Source organism: Anas acuta, chromosome 3 (assembly GCF_963932015.1).
Source record: "Anas acuta chromosome 3, bAnaAcu1.1, whole genome shotgun sequence".
Classification (NCBI taxonomy): domain Eukaryota; kingdom Metazoa; phylum Chordata; class Aves; order Anseriformes; family Anatidae; genus Anas; species Anas acuta.
Window position 1 is genome coordinate 63,075,427 of NC_088981.1, and position 9,860 is coordinate 63,085,286.

A 9,860-nucleotide genomic window follows, 5' to 3' on the forward strand; every position below is an offset into this window, starting at 1 on the left:
ACTTGCTCCTGCAGAAAGGTTTCTGCCAGCACCATTGTAACTCTTCCCAAACAACATGTTGGAAAAAGTCCCCTCATCACTCTCTGGGGTGGAGTTATACAATCAATTTTTTTTTGCCTCTGTCAACAGAGCACATCCACACTGTGCCTCAGGAGGCAGGTAGGTCACCAGAAGGTCCCTCCTGTCCGCCTGCTACCCTCATTCTGCAGCTGTAACCAGTCCTGATGGGCCCAGCTACAGGGGAATGTGGGGAAGAACTGTATTTCTTTTCTCCTCAAATATGGTTTTCCTTGTTTTTTAGTCATAGTGAGGCAAATCCAGAACCTAGCAACTGAAGAGCTCAGTCACATTGTTAGACTCTTACAGAACTCTCCGCAACTATCTTTGCTGGGCTGTTCTAGGACCTAACATAAGTGACACTCAACAAACCAATGTGGAGGTCTCAATTACCCTAAGGTGTGAATTAAACCTTATGCAATAAAGTTGGTGAACATTCTAGAAACTGTATTTATATATATATATATAACTGTATATATATATATTTATATTTATATGTATATATACATATAAATAAATAAATAAATAAATATAAAGTCCACACTGGCCTATCTTCACTGCTATGAAGCAGAGTTAGCTAGAATGGAAAGCTAAGGAATTCACCCTCAACATCTCTTATGCAACAGGCAATATTTTTTATACCCAGCAGTCAGGCCAACTATTACTCGTGGGTAAAGGAAACTGTCCCTCACTATCTGCTGGCCTGGAAGTGGTAGCAGAGTGCTCTGGACTCCTGACAAGCACCTTGGCTAGAAGAGCATGCTGAGTACTACATGAAGCACAAGGAGAGATGGAGAACTGGGGTCACATACAGAATCTGAAGCAAAGTGACACGTGTAGGCACACAACTAGTGTCTCACCCTGAGTGCACAGTGCAGCTATACACGAGCTGTCCATGAACCCTGAAGCACAGGAATGCTTACATGCAAAAAGCCACAGAGCAAAATCTGTATTTGAAGCTGCTGCTGCATTCTCCATGATACAGTCATCACGTATGTCAAACCTCTTGGCATGCAAATGAGACATAAGCCACTCACAACAGAGCTGTTTTGCACATCTTCACAGAGCAGCATGCCCTCTGCTAAAGATGAGGATGCAACAAACCCAGCTTGTTACCAGCCTGTGTTGAACTCACAGAAGGCACGAGGGCTGACAAGTGACAAGCGCCACACAATGATGTGCACCAAGTGCCAGCTCTGGGCCCCCATCCAAAGTGGCTTTTCTCTAGGAAAAGTACAGCACATCCAGTATCACCTCACTGGATATATTCACTCGCTTCTTCTTTCAGTATTTCAGTGATCTTCAGAGCCACAGCTGTGGAGAAGTCTTGCCTTTTTGGCAAGCACGCAGGATGGCCGAGCATATCAAATGAGCTTTCTAAGCTTAATTGATAATGGCAACAAGTCTAAGGCAATCACACATAAAATTCTCTCTTCTCTCAGATGTTGCTGGATGAGTGCTGGCACAGACGCCTTCTCTCACAAACATTTCAGATACTGTTTCTTACATTTTGGCTAGAGCTTTCAGTAAGACTTGGAAAAAGACCAAGATTTATCATGGGCCCGGGTTATTTTTTTTTTCTATTTTTTTTCCTTTTTCTCCACAGACAAAACACTGCTTGATTCACTTTAAAAAAAAAAAAATCATCATCTAATCCTGTTCTCGCTTTCAGTTCTCACTGAGGGTTTGGGGTGAGGTCAGTAATGCTCTGAAGTGGCACCTTTGCAGTCAGCATGTTAGTGATACAGAGGTCAGATTCATTTCACTTACACCTTGGCTAATGGACTTTTTACAGAGTATATACACACACTGACACCACTTTCTGTGTCTCCATAAATAAAATCTCCTCTGAGCACAAGATTGTACCTTTATGGGACTTTTATTAAGTGGCATTGTTCAGTTAACTTCACCTAAGTACATGTCAAGATTATGTCTGGGCTGGTGTGTTAAAGCAAGGAGCTGGAAATGAAGGCTTGCAAAAGTAAGTTTTCATCAGTGGGGTTTTGAGGCACTTTGCAGACAGTGGAAGAGCACAGGGTGAGTGGGTTGGGAGGGAGCTAGAATATAGTCTAGCTGTACCCAGACCCAAATGCTTTTAGGTCCTAATGGGTGTTTGAATACAAAGTTTTGGTAAAGCCCATTACTGAGGTACAAAATCTTTCCATGGAAGGCAGATCTGATGCTGAACTTTTCTCACACTTCTGGGATGTCCTCAATTGTGTCTTGGTTCTGGTCCATGCCTACATGAAACAGCTCTGCTTCACAGTGACCTGCATTTTGTGGTCCCAATGGCTATTCCTTGCAGCCTCTTTCCGGTGTGGCTTTGAACTGCTGCAGTCTCTGCTTCCTCTGTCCCAGCCATGCCAGTGTACTTATGAACACCATAAAACACCCTCCTTGCATTCCCGTCTGAGTACCAAGAGGAAATTCTCATGTGAAGGCTCAGGTGGGTAGTGATTTTATATGCACCATGTATGATCATCATTAAACTAGAAGATACCGACACTAACTGCAGCCCAGCCAGCCCTAATGGATCCCCTAATGAGGACCATATGGCCGTAGGGGCAGCAGCCTGGACTATGCAACGGCCAGGATTCTCAGAAGGTGTTTGATTGTTAAAACATTCATTCAGCATACAAGTCCAAATAATGCAGAGAAGAAGACAGAAAATAATAGATTTTGAAAAGGGATCCAAGAGAAGACTGATTTCTAGCTATTCAAAGGCTCTTCTGCCATTTGTCCCACCATACCTTTCACAGAGTAATATACATACCACACAAGTGAAAAACAAACAAACAAACAAACAAAACTCACAGTAACAGGGTTTAGATTATTCTTTTTCAAGGAAATTGGAAATCTAACCTCAGCTCTCTTCTCTCATGTGCTCTCCCAAGTATGAGCACTTTGTTTGCAAGAGCAGTTTGTTGAAAGCCAATATCCATGCCTGTGCCTTCCTATTCAGAGATAAATAAGAATAAAATGTCAGTGACCCCTTCTTCTCATTTCCCTAGCTGCCCTGTCAGAACAAAGAACTAGGGCTGAGAAGCCATCCCAAAGTTCCCCACTGTTCAGTTCAGCTGAAAACTGTCCATAGCTTTCCACTGCAACATATCACTTGCTTCCTAACTCACTAAAAATAGATTGTATTTCTTGCTCCACTGAAACCTGTACAAAAGAGCCAAAGCCTTGAAAAATCTGCAGAAGAGCCATGACTTTTTATGACCATGACCTTAAGTGACCATGTTAATTTACTCCTCTTCCTGGCTCCATGCCAAATCCCACTTGCATGATCCACACAACATGTCCAAGTTGTCCAAAGTAGACCAGGGGGATTTCAGTTTGCTGCTGTGTAATTAGGATCATAAAATGACAGCACTCCTCAGCATTAAGCCTAGCGCTATTGGTGCTGAAGCAGGAAAGAGGAGAAAAAAGAAAAGAAGAATGGAAGGACTCACAGAAACTGCCTCCCTTGCAGAAGAACTTTTGTCCCCCTGGACTGACAGCAGCAAGCACAGCACAGACATCTGATCAACGTTCCTTTTCGGAGCACATCTATCTTTTCTCTTTCTTTTCTGCATTTAGTGCGTGAGCACAGACGTCAGAGCTGGCTGTAGGCCAGGAGTATATCCTGGGTGGCCTCGGTCCTTGACACAGACTCGGAGGCTGGGAAGCAAGGCCTGGTGGGGCTGTGAAAGTATGGTGGCAGCAAGGCGGTGTGGCTGACCCTGTGGGAAAACAAAAGCATTTTCTACCATTGCATGACAGATTAGAATAGCCTGCTTGCCTGGTGCCACAGAGAGATTCCCTCCCCAACTCCCCCCCACCCCTCCTTTTACCCCGCTCCCCAGTAGATTCATGTCCATCAGACAGCTCTGAGGCATGGAGTAGGTACAATCACTTCTATCAGACGGGGGCCTTGTGCTTTACATGTTGTTGAACTCTTCACAAATCTTTGGAAAGGAGAAGCACAAAATAGCCATACCATTTAAGTATAGTCACGTACAGGCCATGCACCAAACTTGAAGGGGACATGCACGACACAGGGGCCTACTTGCTCTCTCTCTCTTTTTTTTTTTTTTTTTTTCTTCTGGTAGTTTGAGTGGAGCATGAGCAGTGTACGAGAGCAACTCTCAGCTGGTAACCAAGAGGTAACCGATATTTCTAGCAAGTACAAGTCTGAGTGGGATTAGGTTTCAAAGTAAACTTTTTGGTCTGGCCAGCCTCTTTGGAATTACAGAAAAACATATAAGAGACTGGAAAACACAAATGTATTTTAAATGACTGGTGTCCAAAAATGGAAGCATTGCAATTTTATTTTACATATATTTGTGTGTGAAAGTCATTTGTAATAACTTACACGTGTGCAATTTGCCCTAGATCCTATAGGTCATTGAAGAAGGGGAAGAAACAACCTTTTGGGGCCATAAAGTGGCAAGCAGAAGTCCCCAGTCCTGTGTAGTTCCCATTTGTAGTTAATTTGTGGAAACCATCCTTTCTTTCCTTTACACACCAATTTTTTCCTCTCACTTATGTTCTCCTTTTCTGCTTTTCTTCCTCCTTACATAACACCTGTTCTGTAAAAAAAACACCACCACCACGAACAACAAAAAAAAAAAACACACCATGTTCTGACTTATTCACAGCTCCAAAAACAATTATTTAATCAAAATATTGTAAAAAAAATATATGTTAATATAAACAGGAAAAGAAGCTTTTAATTAGACATAGGAGAAAAAGCAGAATAGCCCTAGGATCTCTTTTGTGGAGATCATTGGGCCATTACGGCAGCTATTTTCCTGATGTCTGCATGGACTGAAGCCAGCTACTTTTGCTCCTGCTGAAGAATCAGGTTAATCAAAATGATGACAGCCAAATGGACAGAGAGCAGGATTCATCCAGGCCTCTTTGTCTAAACTCCAGATGGAATTAAAAAGTTAAAGCACAGACAGCACATCCAGGATGGCCAGGCCCTCATGTGACAAGCCCTGTCTAAAAATCGTTCCCATTAATTTGCAACTGTCAATCACCTAAGCATTCTGCTCTGAAACAATGGCTGGCCCCGGATCACAGCTTCTCCCCATCTCCTCACACCAGCACAGCAGAGAATTAGGGATTTTTTTCTTGATTAGTAAAGACTTTTTGGTGCAGTGCAACGGGCTTGGTGCAATAAAACAAGCTGCTTAAAAGCCATGGGATACTTCACACAGCCCCCACCCCCTATGAAAGAACAATTTAATGGATTACATTTAGTGGCTGCATTCGGTTTGTGTGAATAACAAATTTTTCAGCTTGGCAACCAAACTAAAAAAAATGGGGGGAGGAGGGAAGCAAATTCATTGGTTTGAAGCAAAGTTAAAAGCAAGGGAAACAAAAAACAAGATTCACCACCCCAGTGGAGAAGGAGGAGGCAGTGGCATCTTTTTTTTTACCCAAGAGCTCATGGGTTATTAAGAGCTCTCGCCCAGGATGACCTTACTCGTAGAAAAGCTGAACATGGGTCCCAGCCGCTGCTTCAGTGATTACAAGGAGAAGTGTCACCAGGAGAAATTAGGAAAATCTTTCCTCAACTGTCTATGACCTACTGCTTTCTACACTTTTTTCTTTTTTTTGGGGGGGAAGATAGGGGTTGGGGAGGAAGGGTAGCTGAGTTCAAAGTCAAACAAATAAGGAAGGGAATGATACAGGGTCTCCTGTTTTTTGTGAGTGCCCTAACTATGAAGATACAAGAAGAAAGGAGATGACAAAAGGTTCTCTCTCTCTCTCTTTTTTTTTTTTTTAACCTTATCATCCATATTTCCTGGGACAAAACAGTACAGAAATATTGGCCCAAATCCCTGAATAGATTTAAAGGTGACTAAAAATATATATTTAAAGGCACATTTAATATTATGAACAAAAATACTCCCTTGTTCTATTGTTCATTTTAATTCCATGACAATTAAATTTCTATTAGATTTCCCATCCAGAGAATTCTCTCTCTCTTTTTTTTTTCTCTTTTTTTCCCCAGCACATAACCAGTATCTTGAATTTAATTCAAGACTCAAACACATTTGTGAAATCAAATCACATTCATTTAAGATACGTGAAAAGCAAAAGAAAAGGAGACAGGAGGAATTTTGAAAAGTCAAAAGATATTATTTGAAATGTCAGGATGGCTTTTTTTTTTATAAATAAAATACTTAGAGTATTATGTTAAAAGAAAATGAAACAAACTTTTCAGATTGACTTCAAAGGAGGTTTTTCAAAATGTTCTAAGAGTTTTTATTTCAGTTCCACCTAAACTGAGGATCTTTTTCCAATTGTTCAATCCAGCAACCAAACTGAAAACTCTTGTTCTTCCCAGCTCTTGATATAAAACAAAATAATCTCTTGTCTGAGATTGCTTTCCTCAGTACGTTGCTATTCTATCTGGATGACCCTGCCTTAAGAAATAAAGCCAGAGTCAGTAGCCATTTCCCTTCCCAAATTTGGGCTGAGTCATCGCCTTGCACATGCTTGGCTTTTTATGTTTGCCTGTCTAAAGTAGCATGCGCACAACGTCTAACACGTGTATAGCAGAAGGATGACATCACACACTGCTTTATAGAATCATACGATGAAGATCATCTGTCATATACCACATGCCACGTAAAACTTATGTAATTTGTTGATCCACATTTCCTCTATTATTTAGACCCATGAAGTTTGTTGTCATAGAAGAGGGGAGAAACTATTATCAACTTGCATTTACATGTGATTTAACAGAAAATGATACTCTCTCACAATCCATCTTTTGCTAAGAATACAAGAGAAAAGAAGGGAAATAAACTAGATGAAAAAGAAGGACTAAGGGTTTGAAAAATTACTTTGCTCCTGGGGAATGGTGCTTTTGAAAACGAATGCAGTCATTATCCATCTGGCTTACTAAATAGTTAGCAAAAAGTCCCTCTGAAAGGGCTGGCTTTACATTCATAACTGCAGCTTATTGGTCTATTGGCACTAGCATGCCTAAACACAAGGGAAAGTCAATACTATATCATTGCACTGCCTAGCTAACACCTGGAATATATTCTCTGGAGTGAAAACAGCAGGGAACTGACCAGAAATAACCTCTCTCATATTATTCCTTCAATTAGACCAAAACAAGTTTCCCTTTGAAAACTTAATAATAAACACTGCAGGTCATTCACTTGTTTGGAGCCCCTTTGGGAAAGCTGAGCAGATGGGTCCCCTTATCTAGCCCCCTCGCTGTCACAGAGACAACAGCTGCAAATCAGGACAGATATTGATTTTAATTGGAACCAACAGCATCTACATACCGTCTTAATATCCACATCTTCCTGGAGGAAAAAAAAAAAAAAAAAGCAAAAAAAAAAAAAGCATCTCTTTAAAAGATTGGTTTGTTTTGTCCTGTCAGGTTGATTAGACAGAATGAGGTAATTCTCTGCAAGATGAACAATTATGCCATTTTTCAGGTTCACTGCTTAAGTAGATACACACAGCAAATCCCTAGGCAAACCTGAGGTCCATTTCAGAGCCTTTGTACATACAAGCAGCACAGATTAAAACATTGTTCATCCAAACCGAGGCAGTTATATTCTCATTATCAAACAGATCTGAGGTGTCGTTAGGGTCTCTTCAGTGGTTTTCACTGAGGCATAAGTATTCCTTAGCCGTGGAGAGAAGTAACAACACAAAGTGAACATCTACTTAAAATCAAATTATCTAGGACATTTTCACCACCCCTAGGGTAAAAGCAGTTCTCCTCATGAATCTTGTAAATTCATCAAGCCTCTTATTCCCCAAGGAACCTCAGATGCATTGCTATTCACCTTTAACAGACGCAAGGAAGCTCTTCCCCCCTTGCAAATCCCCTTCCCATACGGCATGTTAATTCCCGCGAGGGAGGTGAGATGAACAGGTGCCATGGTTCTTGACTTAATTGCTGCGAAAAGTAGAGCACTAATAACGAGCTGTTCACCGCAGGCAGTTTCCATCCTGGCAAAGGAGCCCTGCCAATCTCGGGGGCGCCCACCAGCCCGTGGCACTGTCAGCCGGCCAGCTGCTAAGGCTGCCGGGGCAGGCAGATTGCAGTCTCGGCAGCCAGCCAGCCCCAGTAGACCTTTCAGGGCTGTCCTTGTCATCAGCCTTAGATTCATTCTTCCCAAGTGGCAAACAACATCACTCTCCCTCCCCCAGGGACTGTAAGAAATGGCTTTATCACTAAGGGGGTGATCTCAGGGGACTGCTACAGACCCCGCAATAAGACATGTAGCAGCATCAAGAGGATCAGATCCTTGCCCACAGATGTCACTGTGGAGGCACGTGGGGGAGGCAACTGGGGTGTAAATGGGAGGGATCGTGCAGGGCTTTCATTACCTGCTCTACTGTGGTGCCTGGTGGGTGAGGACCATCACAACATAGGTTGAAGGCAATGTAACTGTTCCTTCCCTGTCTCTATGTACTCCATGCATTGATAGGCACATCTGGGCCTTCTTGTGTATATGCTCCAGAGAAAGGTGCTCATGGGATCCCTGGCACAGATGCCCAAAGGGTAATGCTCCCTGCCATGTGCCAGACAGCTCCAGGAGAAATTCACCCTCCACGAGAAGCATCCTTGCATGGCAGCAGATAACCTCTCAAGGGATATGGTATAGCCCATAGCTTGATTCATTTAAAACTAGATGTAGTAAGTGCCAGCAGATGAAGTAGAGATAACAACCAGGGAGAGGAGGGAGTTGAGGGAAGGACTACTGTCAGTCTCTGACATCTGTGCTTCTGAGCTTGATGAAATCGCCAGAAACAGCTGCCCTTTTGGCTAAGATTCAACAAATACAAGGGTTATTAGAGCTTTTGCAGGGCTGAAGGGGAACACAGAGTTCCAGTGGGTCTCTTGCATCTCAAAAGTTGTGTAGCACACTCAGATCACTTCTCCCCTTCACTACCTGATATGCCTTTTAATTTTTCCTCATGCCACTCACCTCCAGTCCCCCTGCCAGACTGCCCTGTGAACTTGGAAAGCTTTGTTTCCTCAAGTGCATACTTATCCTGCATGCAGGTTTTCCCAAGCTCTCACTGCTTCTGTTAAAAGCCCCCCTGGAGATAAACTACAAGACTAACACTAATTACCATAATAATTTGTTAGTGCATTGCTTTGATCTTTTCTCACCTACCAAGTAAATCCTGTTCTACTCCATCTCCAAAAGTGTTAGATGTGATTACTGATAACTAATAACTAATTAACACAAGAGATTAAATTTTAAAGAATATATGACAGTAATTCAGATAAAAGTTTGATCTCTTGATAAACAAGGAAGTGGGCAAACTTATCACTTCCCAGGAGACACGTAATAGACCAGTTATTGCCAGAAATGTAATGTATAATGTGAATGGCTTACAGCTGCACTGCTAAGCCTACAAGATGTACTGTTCCCTAGCAGTTTTTGTAGCAAACACCAGTACTTTTAAAAAGTAGCAAATCCAAAGTAATCATATTTTACTCTTGCAAGTGAAACATGAATTCCTTTGATAAAAAAAAAAAAAATAATTAAAAAAAGATTTTTTATCTCCTTTCAGGATTAATTTAATTTGATTTCCACCTCAGAATAAGACAGTTTTGAGTGTTTTCAGTTTCCTTAGTGTGTCATCATTATTTCATTTTGTAGGATGTCGGTCAAGTTACACAGATGAGCTCTCACTGTACTTCTAAACATGTTAACTAGGATTTAGAATCAATTGGATGCATGCTCTGGCTTTAGAGATTTTGACATCAAATCATGATAGGTAAAAGTGGAATGAAAAAACAGATAAGTGTCTGGGAGCAT

At 41.8% G+C, this 9,860-nt stretch overlaps 1 long non-coding RNA gene across 1 annotated transcript; it reads right to left on the minus strand.

Moving 5' to 3' along the window:
- Positions 1-1,624: 1,624 nt before the first annotated feature.
- LOC137853025 (uncharacterized) lies at positions 1,625-7,958 on the minus strand. The gene is made up of 3 exons (XR_011094168.1): positions 7,869-7,958; positions 4,415-4,631; positions 1,625-3,782 (listed from the first exon to the last, which is right to left on the minus strand). It is a non-coding gene; the product is annotated as an uncharacterized lncRNA (long non-coding RNA).
- Between the last annotated feature and the right edge of the window lie 1,902 nt (positions 7,959-9,860).